Genomic DNA, 10879 nt, shown 5'->3' on the forward strand with positions numbered 1-10879 from the left:
TCCTGTTCCATTCTTACTGTCTGAATAATCTAAATATAGCTAATGATTTTTAATTACCATCTCTATAAAAATGACTCTAAAATATAGAACTGCAATTTAGATATTTCCAGTGGGCACCAAGATTATATATCCAAATGCCCTTTAACCAATTTTCATTTGAATGTTTCATAGCAACTTCAAATTCAATGTGTTTAATTATCAACTTGTTATTAGGCTGCATTCTCCTCAATAAGCATATTTTCAAAAACTTCTTAAAACTCTCTTTCCCTTTGAGACAGGAGGGAAGAGGGCAGAGTATAGCCATTGAAGGAATGATACAGCAATTAGCACCAAGATGGTGGAAGGTTCAACTACCAGTAGACCTGGAGGCCCAAGATGGCGGGAGATTCCACCTCCAGTGGCCCTTGAGCTTCATTATACACATTGTAATATATTAACATGATAAATGACACCCCCACATGTGCCATAACACCTGAGGCTAACATAAAAGGTCAAAAAGAGGGTGGTGGCCCAGTTCCTGGGACTCCCCACCCCCTTCCCCAAAGTAGTTGGGATAATCCTCATACTTGGTAGCATATAAGAACTAGCAACACTGTACCTCAGGTCTCTCTTGCTCCTTCACCTTCCAAGATGGCCTGCATTCTGTCTATGGAATGTGTATCTACTTTCACTTGAAACACCCAACCCCGCACCTCTTGGCCTTCCTCTTGCCTTCTGAGATGGCCTGCACTCTGTTTATGGAGTGTGCACCTCTCTAAATAAATCTACTTTTACTCAACTATGGCTTGCACTTGAATTCTTTCCTGCTCAAAGCCAGGGACCCTCACTTGGCAGATCCCCATCTAAGACCTGGGACACAGCCATCCTCTCACACCCCACTTATTTTCCTGTATCAGCTTAACTTAATCTAAGACTTCAGATATAAAAGAATGAATCCTTTTTCATACCTTGTTTCATACTTTGTTCAGTAACTCTGAAATGTGACACATTGTTAAAAACAACACATTTTCTAACATTTAATTCATATTTGTCTAAAAACTTTACAGAACTTTTTGTAGCAATGAACTCCTTATATCCCAATATCATCTGTCAGTCTCTCTCAATAAAAAAATTAAATATTGAATATTTAAATAGTTATATTCCATTTAGATTGCATTCCTTTTAGCTCCAAAAGTTAGAATTTTATATATTTAAATTTTGTTTAAAGTACTAACTAATGAAGAAAATTCATCTCTAGTGTCCTTTTAATTACAGTTACAGTGTGTCCTGAAGTTTCCAAATACCTGGCCTTCATTCATGATTTTTCTGTCTTTATTACACTCTGTACTTCTCAGCAATAAGCAATAAATTTCCAAATCTCAGACATTCCAGCTCCTACTAAGCCCCATTTCTCTCCGTTCTTGCACTACTGCTCTATTCCAGGCATCTTTATCTCTTTCTTAGATCACTGCAACTGACTCCTCACTGGTTTTACTTCCCCAGCCTTGCTCACGCACACACAATTAGCTATACTGCCAACAGAGTATTCTTTATAAAATATAAGTCTAGTTAGGTCACTTTCCTTTAAAGTTTCCCTTTTGTGCTCCAAAAGACAACATCAAGAAAGTGAAGGAAAAAAAAAAATCCACAGACTAGGAGACATATTTTGCAAATCATATATTTGATACATATGATTTGTAAAATATGTTAAATATATGATTAGCTAGAATGTATAAAGAACAATTGCAACTCAATAATAAAAAGACAACCTAATTTAAAAATGGGCAAAGGATCTGAGCAGACACTTCTCCAAAGATATACAAATGGCCAATAAGCATATGAAAAGATATTCCACATTATTAACTATCAGGAGAATTGTATTAATCCTGTATTTCTGACACTTTGATATCTGGGGGCCTTGCTAACCCTGAAGCACTTTCCTTTCCCAGGGTTAGCCAATTTTTATAGACAGTAAAAGACTTGCCTTCAGGCATGCCTTTCATATGCAAACCAACCAATCCAGAGTCCATACCAGTCAATCACCTCCTTTATCAGATTCTTTCACTCCAGGCCACTATTTCTGTACCTAAGCCCCAAGGGCCAGATAACAGACCAGTGGGAGCAGCCCCTATGTCCCTGGGCTATGGAAATTATTCAACCTGGCCAATCTTAAACCTGCTTACTCTGCCCTACCTGTTCCTTCCCACAGAAACCACAATAAAAACTCTTGACTACATTCCTCTCCCCTCCAGACTGAACTTGGTACTTCCCCTTGTGGCTCCCTCTGCAATGGCATAACAGCTATCTTTTCAATCGCTTTTCAATCTGTTGACCTTGCCATTCCTGAATAATAACAAAACCTACATTTCAAAACAGAAATGCAAATTAAAAACACAATGAAATGCCTTATCATACCCACTAGGATGGCTGTTATCCAAAAAACGATGGACAATAACATGTATTGGCAAAGATGTGAAGAAATTAGAACTCTCATATATTGCTAGGAGGAATGTAAAATGGTGCAGGCAAATGGGACACAGGGTAGCAGTTCCTCAAAAAGTTAAACATATAGTTATTACATGATCCAGAAATTCCACTTCTAGGTATATACCCAAGAGAAATAAAAACATGTCCATGCAAAATCTTGTACTTGAATGTTTGTAGCCACATTATTCATAATAGGCAAAAAATAGAAATAACCCAAATGTCAATCAACTAATAAATGAAATGTGATATATCCATGCAATAGAATATTCTTCATCCATTAAAAAAAAATGAAGTATTTATCCATACTGCAACATAGATGAAACCTGAAAACATGGTAAATGCAAGAAGCCAGTCACAAAGGATCACATATTGTATGATTCCATTTATATGAAAGGCCCACAATAGGCAAATGGATAGAGATAAAAAGTAGATTAGTGGTTGCCTAGGAATGGGGGATAAGGAGTAACAACTAAAGTTACTTCTTTGGGGGTAAATGTCCTAAAATTGATTGTAGAGATAAATGCACAATTTTGTGAATATACTAAAAGCCATTGAATTGAACACTTTAAATGGATGAATTGCTTGGTTTATGAATTATATTTCAATAGAGCTTTAAAAAAAGAAAACTTTTCAATAGTTTCCCCTGCTCTTAAAATAAAAGCTAAATCACTAAGATTAATAGGGCAATAAGGACTCTGGCTCCAGCTAATTTTTCCAGTGTCATCACTCACCAGTCTTCTCTTCATCCTCCTTTACTCTAATTCTAGCCATGCTGAACTTTGTTGTTGTTATTGTTGTCATTTCCCTGAAGATGTGTGGTGGTTTTAAAATATGTTTACAAGATCTTTGACACTCCTTCTTTCAAGAAATTGAAGCATACTTCTCCCCTTAAGTATGGGGTAGATTTAGTGACTCACTTCTAATGAATAGAATGTGGTAGAAGTGATGTTGTATGACTTCTAAGACAAGGTCATAAAAGGCACTGTGGACTTGATGTCTCTTGGGGAAGCTGCCATATTTCAAAGATACTCAAGCAGCCCTGTAGAGAGACTCATGTGGTTGGGAACTCAGGCCTCTTCCACCAGCCATGTGAGTGAGCCATCTTGGAAGCAGATCCTCCAAACTTTGTCAGGCATCCAGATGACTACAGTCCCAGCTACGGTCTTGATGGCAAACTCATGAGAGATTTTGAGCCACAATTACCCGTTAAGTCACTTCCAAATTCCTGACCACAGAAAATATGAGATAATTTAAAAATTTTTGGTGATTTGACATTTTTATTTTAGGCTAAAAAAGACCCCACAAAAATCAAACAAAAACACCAAACAAATAAACAACAACAACAAAAACTTGAAATAGGCTTGTCAAATTATGGAAATTGTTCTTTTCCGGGGAAGCAGATGGAAGACCTGTGGAGGTTATCCTCAAGGCCACATACATCCTGCTTCACTGCTGCTTGCCCTCTTGGGTTTAATTTCTTCTTAGAGTTACAATCTGGATTATTTTCCTTATCTCCTTCTTCTTCCCTTTCCTCATCCTCCTCTTCACCTTCTTCATCATCATCATTGTCTTCTTCTTCAGTAGCTTCTCCAGTTAAGTATGACATTGATCTGGGGATGATACAATCATATAAAAAGTGACCACTTTCAAAGTCTGCAGCAAGGATAACTTCCGCAGCAACATGCAGAGGGCAAAAAAATTTAAGCAAGTGTCATTAGAAACTGTTTTGGTCACAGTATGAACTGTCCCAAGCCCCTTATGTTTCTGCTTCTTAATGGTTCTCAAAGTGACAATCTGTACCCTTTTTTTTTCAATCTATCTGGCACCTTTACAACCCATGATTTTTGGGCCATCAAAAGAAAAGAGATCAGAATCATCTGGTTCTGACTCCATCCTATATGTCTTTGTCAACACTTCATTTGTGAAATATTCACTGGGTTCAAAGTGAAATTCAAAACTCATAGGCTGGCCTGCAGCTAAAAACTTCCCTTTAATATCTTTTAAATGCTTCATAATAAGTTTATCATGTTCCTAAAACATACCACTAAGTAAGTCAACATTCTTAAAAACAGTCAACCAAAATTCAGGAATTTCCTTGTGGTCTTCTTTCTTTTTATCTTTTTCCTCATCTTCAATGTTGGCCTTTTTTTTCAACTCCTCCAAAATTTCACCTTCCTATTCTGGTTTCCATTCACATTCTTCTTCTATAGGTTCATAAATTGCATTGATGATCTTAAATCGCTTATAAATAGAGAGGCTGAGAGAGAACAGCATACTTTCTTTCAAGATCATGAACTTCCTCATAGAATTTGGCTGTTGTCTGTGTACATTTAACTTGAAGGTTTTCGAGAGCACTGCTCATCTTATAACTACCCTAGGCAAGTTTTCAATGTATCCTGTTGATGTTTCTACCAGACCATCAGGTCTTTCTTGAAGGACTGCAAGAATCTGAGGATTTTGCTGCATTTGAACAGTCAGCTGGCATGCTTCAATTTTTGTTTCTTTTTCTACTTTTTCAACATCAGCCAAATGTTGATCAAGTTCAGACTGTTCTTTGTTGTCAATGTCTACATTGTTGTGAGGACTTCAAATATTGGTGGCTAGCACGGGGAGCCAGGTGGCCAGAGCTGCACAAGCAGTGACTCAGGGAGGCAGCGGAGGGGAGCGGGAGGCAGCACCATCAGCAGATGGCACTGAAAAAGCAAATATTTGTTTCTTAAGCCACTAAATTTGGGGGCTTAAAAAAGAGAGAAAAGAGAGAACATACAGTATGACATGCTACCTGTCATTTCCAAGCCAAACACCATAATGAGGTATTTACCTCATTAACCCCTAGTCATTCTTATATTTATCAGTTTCAAAGTCATTTTTTCCCCAGGTTTCTTTAACTATTGATTCAATCCCCCTGCTACTTGCTACCACATCACATATCCATTAATTGAGTCATTTGTACACCCCAATAGACTCTTAAGTTCAGTGAGGTCCCATATAGGATCTGTCTTGTCAGCATCGTGTCCCTAGCACCTGCCACAGTGCCCGACATATGGTAAACTATAAATAAGTATTTGGGGAATTAATGGTTAAATGAATGAATGATTGAATGGGGAGATATAAGGAGCTAAATAAATGTAATGAGATAAAGAACCCATGTGTGCAGAGACTACCATGAAAGCACAGAGGAAAAGCATTTAATTCAATCTGTGCCACTCCCTTATGGTGTGACTTTTGGCAAGTTACTAATGTCTCCGTCTCTCGTTCTCTCTAAGGGGCAGTTTCCTTATGTATAAAATTCGGATAATATTTCCTGCCTCAAACAGTTGTAGTATTCATAAGGTAATACCTAGCAGAAAAAAGTAGTAACACCTGGGAATTTAGAGAAGAGCAATATGAGAAATGAATTCCTGGGTCTTAGAGCATGAGTAAAAATTAGGCAAAAAGATGGGGGGGGATATCTAGGCAGAGAGAAAAGCAGAAAGAAAGTTTCAGAGGTTAGAGGTAGTGAAGTGCATACAGAAAACTTCATACAATTCAGAGTATAAAGTGCAGGGAACAGAACTGGCAGAAAAAGAGGCCAGAGATAGCAACATGGAAGGTGTCCTATGCTATAGTCCACCTTTGGAATGCAGTCTGAAAAACAAAATTGGGACCATTGAATGGAAGTGAGTTGGTCATATTTGGATTAGGCATATGATTCTAATTAACTTAAAAGTCAGTAATCTTCACACCCACTGAGATGACTACAATAAAAAAGATGAACAATAACAAGTGTTGACAAGGATATAGAGAAATTGGAACCATCATACATTGCTATTGGGAGTGCAGCTGCTTTGGAAAGTAGTCAGGCAGTTCCTCAAAAATTAAACATAGAGTTACCAAATGATACAGCTATTCCACTTTCAGATATATACATAAGAGAAATGAAAACACAATTTATCCTCTCAAAAATGTATATATGAACATTCATAGCAGCATTACTCAGACAAAAAGTGGAAACAGCCCAATGTCCAACAATTGATGAATGGCTAGATAAAATGTGGTACAGCCATACAATGGAACCACAAAATTCGTCTGTAAGAAGAAATATCAATTTGTGCCATAACATAGATGAACCTTGAAAATATTATGCTAAGTAACAGAAGCCAGACACAGAAGTCAGACTCATGTTATATAATTCCATGTATATATATATATATATATGGTATATATATATATATATAAAGTTTAGAATAAGCAAGCCTGTAGAAACGGAATGTAGATTAGTCAGTTAGGATTAGAGCAGGTGGAATAGGGATTGTGACTGCCACTATGTAAGGAGTTTCTTTTTAAGACCATGAAAATATTCCTAACTTAGATTATAGTGATGGTTGCACAACTCTGTGAATATACTAAAACCACTGTACATTTGAAATGGGTGAATTTTATGGTATGTGAATGATATCTCAAAAAATATTCGTTTGTTTTTTCTTAAAAAGCCAATACTTTCCATAGATTATTATGTTGCCTGATTATTACTGTTATTATTATTTTATAGGTTTCTCTTAAATACATGTGAAATTACATGTGTGCCATAAAAGGTATACATACTTTGATTTACGATATTGCCTTTTGTAGCATTAGATTTTTACTTCTTTGTCCACTTATAAAATTTCTGATGCAAAAAAATGGTTTTAAAAGTTCCCAATCTAGTCACATCCTTAGTTTAGTATTATTTCCATCGTACTGAAGAAGTAACATTTCTCAGGGCTCATGGTAACTATAATATAAACATTGGAGATGGATTTTCCTCATACAGTTAGTACTTTAAACAAAGCTTAAAATATATAAATTTATGACTTCTGGAAATAAAAGAAATATGATCTGAAAAGAATATAAATATATATCATTGTTTTGAGTCAACAGAAAACGTAATGTCATGTTACTATGCAAGAAGTTACTTGCTACAGCACAGGGAATATAGACAATATTTTATAATAAGCATAAATTGAATATAATCTGTAAAAATTTTGAATCACTATGTTGTACATATGAAACATATAATACTATAAATTAACTATACCTCAAAAAAAGTAACAAAAAAAAGTTCTTTGCTACAAAAAAAAAATCACCATAGTGTTTTCTTCCCCATTTAAGGCTGTCTTATCCCACAAGTCCTGTGAGGTATTTCATGACTTTCAACAAAGGGGGGAAGGTTTGATAGCAGAATTCTAAGATGACGCCAATGATTCCTGCCCTCTAGTGTATATATCTTGTGTATAAATACCTCTCTTTGAGTGAGACCAAGTGAATATGATCGAGTATTGGCCCCATGATTAGATTACTAATCAGTGGACCTTGGGTTAATCAAAAAGGAGATTATCTTTAGTGGACCTGCCCTAATCAGGTGAGCTCTTTAAAAGTAGGTGAACTGTCAGAGAGATGATTTCCTGATGGCCTTAAAGATGAAGCAAACTGTTATGTTGTGATAAGGTGCCATGTGGCAAGGATCTGAGGGCAGCCTCTAGGAGGTGAGAGCAGTCTTCAGCAAACAGCTAGCAAGAAACAGGAACCTCAATTACATAACCATAAGGAATTAAATTCTACCAACATTCACAATGAGCTTGAAAGGGGACCCTGAGCTTCAGATGAGATTGTAGCCATGGTCAACACCTTGATTTCAGCCTGGCAAGACCCTGACCAAAGGACCCAGCTAACCCAGACAAGACTCCTGACCCATGCATGTTGTTTTAAACTATAAGTCTGCGATAATTTTTTATGCAGCAAAAAAAACTAATACAGAGGAGATAAGAGACAAGCCAACTTCCCTTAGTTTTTTTTTTCTCTCTCTTTTTGAAATTGTGGTTAAAAAAAAAGCACATAACATAAAATTCACCATCTTACCCATTTTTAAGAGTGCAGTTCAGTAGTACGTTTACTCACATTGCTGTGAAACAGATCCCTAGAACTTTCTCATCTTGCAAATCTGAAATTCTTTTCCCATTAAACAACAGCTCCCCTTTCCCCTGCCCTCTGCCTCTAGTAATCACCATTTTACCTTTTGTTTCTATGAATTTGACCACTTTAGATACTTCATATAAGTGGAATCATACAATATTTGGCTTTTTGTGTTTTTTTTTAATTTTTTTATTGAAGTGTAGTTGAGTTACAATGTTAGGTTCAGGTGTACAGCAAAGTGATTCAGTTATACATATATATGCATTTTTTTCAAGTTCTTTTCCATTACAGCTTATAACAAGAAATTGAACATAGTTCCCTGTACTATGCAGTAGTTCCTTGTTGTTTATCTATTTTTTTAATAGTGATGTGTATCTGTCAATCCCAAACTCTTAATTTATCCCTTCCCCCAACCCCAGCTTTTTGTGACTGGCATATTTCACTTAGCATAATGTCCTTAAGATTCACCCATGCTGTAGCATATGACACGATTTTCTTACTTTTTAAGGCTGAATAGTATTGTATTCTGTATATACACTACATTTTGTTTAGCCTTTCATCTGTCAATGAGCATTTAGTTTGCTTCCACCTCTTGGATATTGTGACTAGTGCTGAATGAATGTGGGTGTGCAAATATCTCTTTGATATCTTGTTTTCAGTTCTTTTCAGTATATACCCAGAAGTAGGATTGCTGGATTATACAGCAGTTCTATTTTTAATTTTTTAAAAAGCTGCCATTATGTTTTCCATAGCAGTTGCACCATTTTACATTTCCACCAATAGCACACAAGGGCTCCAATTTCTTCACATCTTCCCCAACATTTGTTATTTTCCTTTTTTTTTTTCTTTTTGATAGTGACCATTCTAATGGATGTGAGATGATATCTCATTGTGGTTTTGATTTGCATTTTCCTGATGAATACAGGTGTTGAGAATCTTTTCTTATGTGTGTTGCTTATTTGTACATCACCTTTGGAGAAATGTCTATTCAAATTCTTTGCCCACTTTTTAACTGAGTTATTTGATTTTTGAGATATAGGAGTTCTTTATATATTCTAGATATTTACCCCTTGTCAGATAAATGATTTACAAAAATAATCTCCCATTTGGTAGGTTGCTTTTTTATTCCATTGACTGTGTCCTCTGATGCACAAAAGTTTTAGTTTGAAGTAGTTCCATTTGTCTACTTTTGCCTTTGTTGCATATGCTTTTGATGTTATATCCAAGAGACCATTGCCAAGTCCAATATCATGAAAACTTTGACTCTTTGTTAAATCCCAAGAATGCTCTCCAGACTTAGATTTTTCAAATTACCTATGAGGAAAGCCTAGTTTTTTCTTCCCAATCCATCACCAACTAATACTTCTGTAAAATATGATAAAAATTAATTCCTAGAAAATTAATTTAAGAAGAACAAAGACATCAAAAATATAAGTTGACATTTTTATTATTAAATTCAACAAACATAAATTATTCTGTCAAATTACTATAAAAGTTTCTAAATGCTTGTTCTCAATTTCCATAATTACCTGGACACAGACAAGTAATAGTAGTTCAAGAAAGTCACTTTGACCCAGTCCTCTATTCCCTAGAAAGAAACCAACTCTACTATGAACAGAGGAGAGGACTCAGAAACACCTACGTAGGTGCTCTTGTAGGTAAACTGATTGAAACGGCGACTATGGGATTTGTCCTGAAGCTGAAAGTGTGCATAGCACACACAGACTACTTTTACTTACATTATATGTTTATTTGTAGTGGCTTATGGAGGTGAGGGTAGCTGATGAAGAATGTGACACCCCCCAGGGCCAGGATTAAGATGAAGTCACTCAACCAGGGGGTAATATTTAAGGGGTGCCAAAAAAATTCAGTAATCAAGACAAATAATATTTAATACAATATATTTAAAACTCAAAATTGGTGCAAAAACCCTATAAAAATATCAGGAATTTAAAAATAGGATCAGTATTAGTAATTTTCTCTTTTGTCTCAGGCTCCAGTATAGCTAGGCATAGCACTGCTTGGCACTGCCATTGAGCAGAGTACGTGCAAAGAAAACTGCTTTCTGAATACTATTGATTTTTTTTTTCAAGAAAGTTTGGATAGTGATGATTTAAATAAGTGTGGAAATCACCTCCACAATTTCCAAGATTAAGATGTCTGATCATTGGGGGTGGGGGTATAGCTCAGTGGTAGAGCATGTGTTTGGCATGCACGATGCCCTGGGTTCAATCCCCAGTACCTCCATTAAAAAAATTAAAATAAATACCTAATTACCAACCCCCCCCAAAAAAGAGTTTAAGATGGCTGATCATTGACCTTTCTAAACTCTTCTTTTGAAAATTTCCTCCAAACACAATCAGAACAAGAAACAAAAACACAAATCCCATCTTTAATAAAACTAGGAAATATCTGTACCCCCAAATCCCAATATATGAAGACAAAAAGCAGATGGAGGGTTAGCAGAAAAGAGGAAGATCAG

At 36.0% G+C, this 10879-nt stretch overlaps 1 non-coding gene and 1 pseudogene across 1 annotated transcript; one reads left to right on the forward strand and one right to left on the reverse strand.

Annotated features, from left to right (window-relative positions):
- Positions 1–3830: 3830 nt before the first annotated feature.
- LOC102528117 (nucleosome assembly protein 1-like 1) lies at positions 3831–4932 on the reverse strand (annotated as a pseudogene).
- Positions 4933–10572: 5640 nt separating this feature from the next.
- On the forward strand, positions 10573–10644 carry TRNAA-GGC (transfer RNA alanine (anticodon GGC)). Its single transcript has one exon. It is a non-coding gene; the product is annotated as a tRNA-Ala (tRNA).
- The last annotated feature ends 235 nt before the right edge of the window (positions 10645–10879 follow it).

This window comes from Vicugna pacos, chromosome 2, assembly GCF_048564905.1.
Source record: "Vicugna pacos chromosome 2, VicPac4, whole genome shotgun sequence".
In the NCBI taxonomy this organism is placed as follows: domain Eukaryota; kingdom Metazoa; phylum Chordata; class Mammalia; order Artiodactyla; family Camelidae; genus Vicugna; species Vicugna pacos.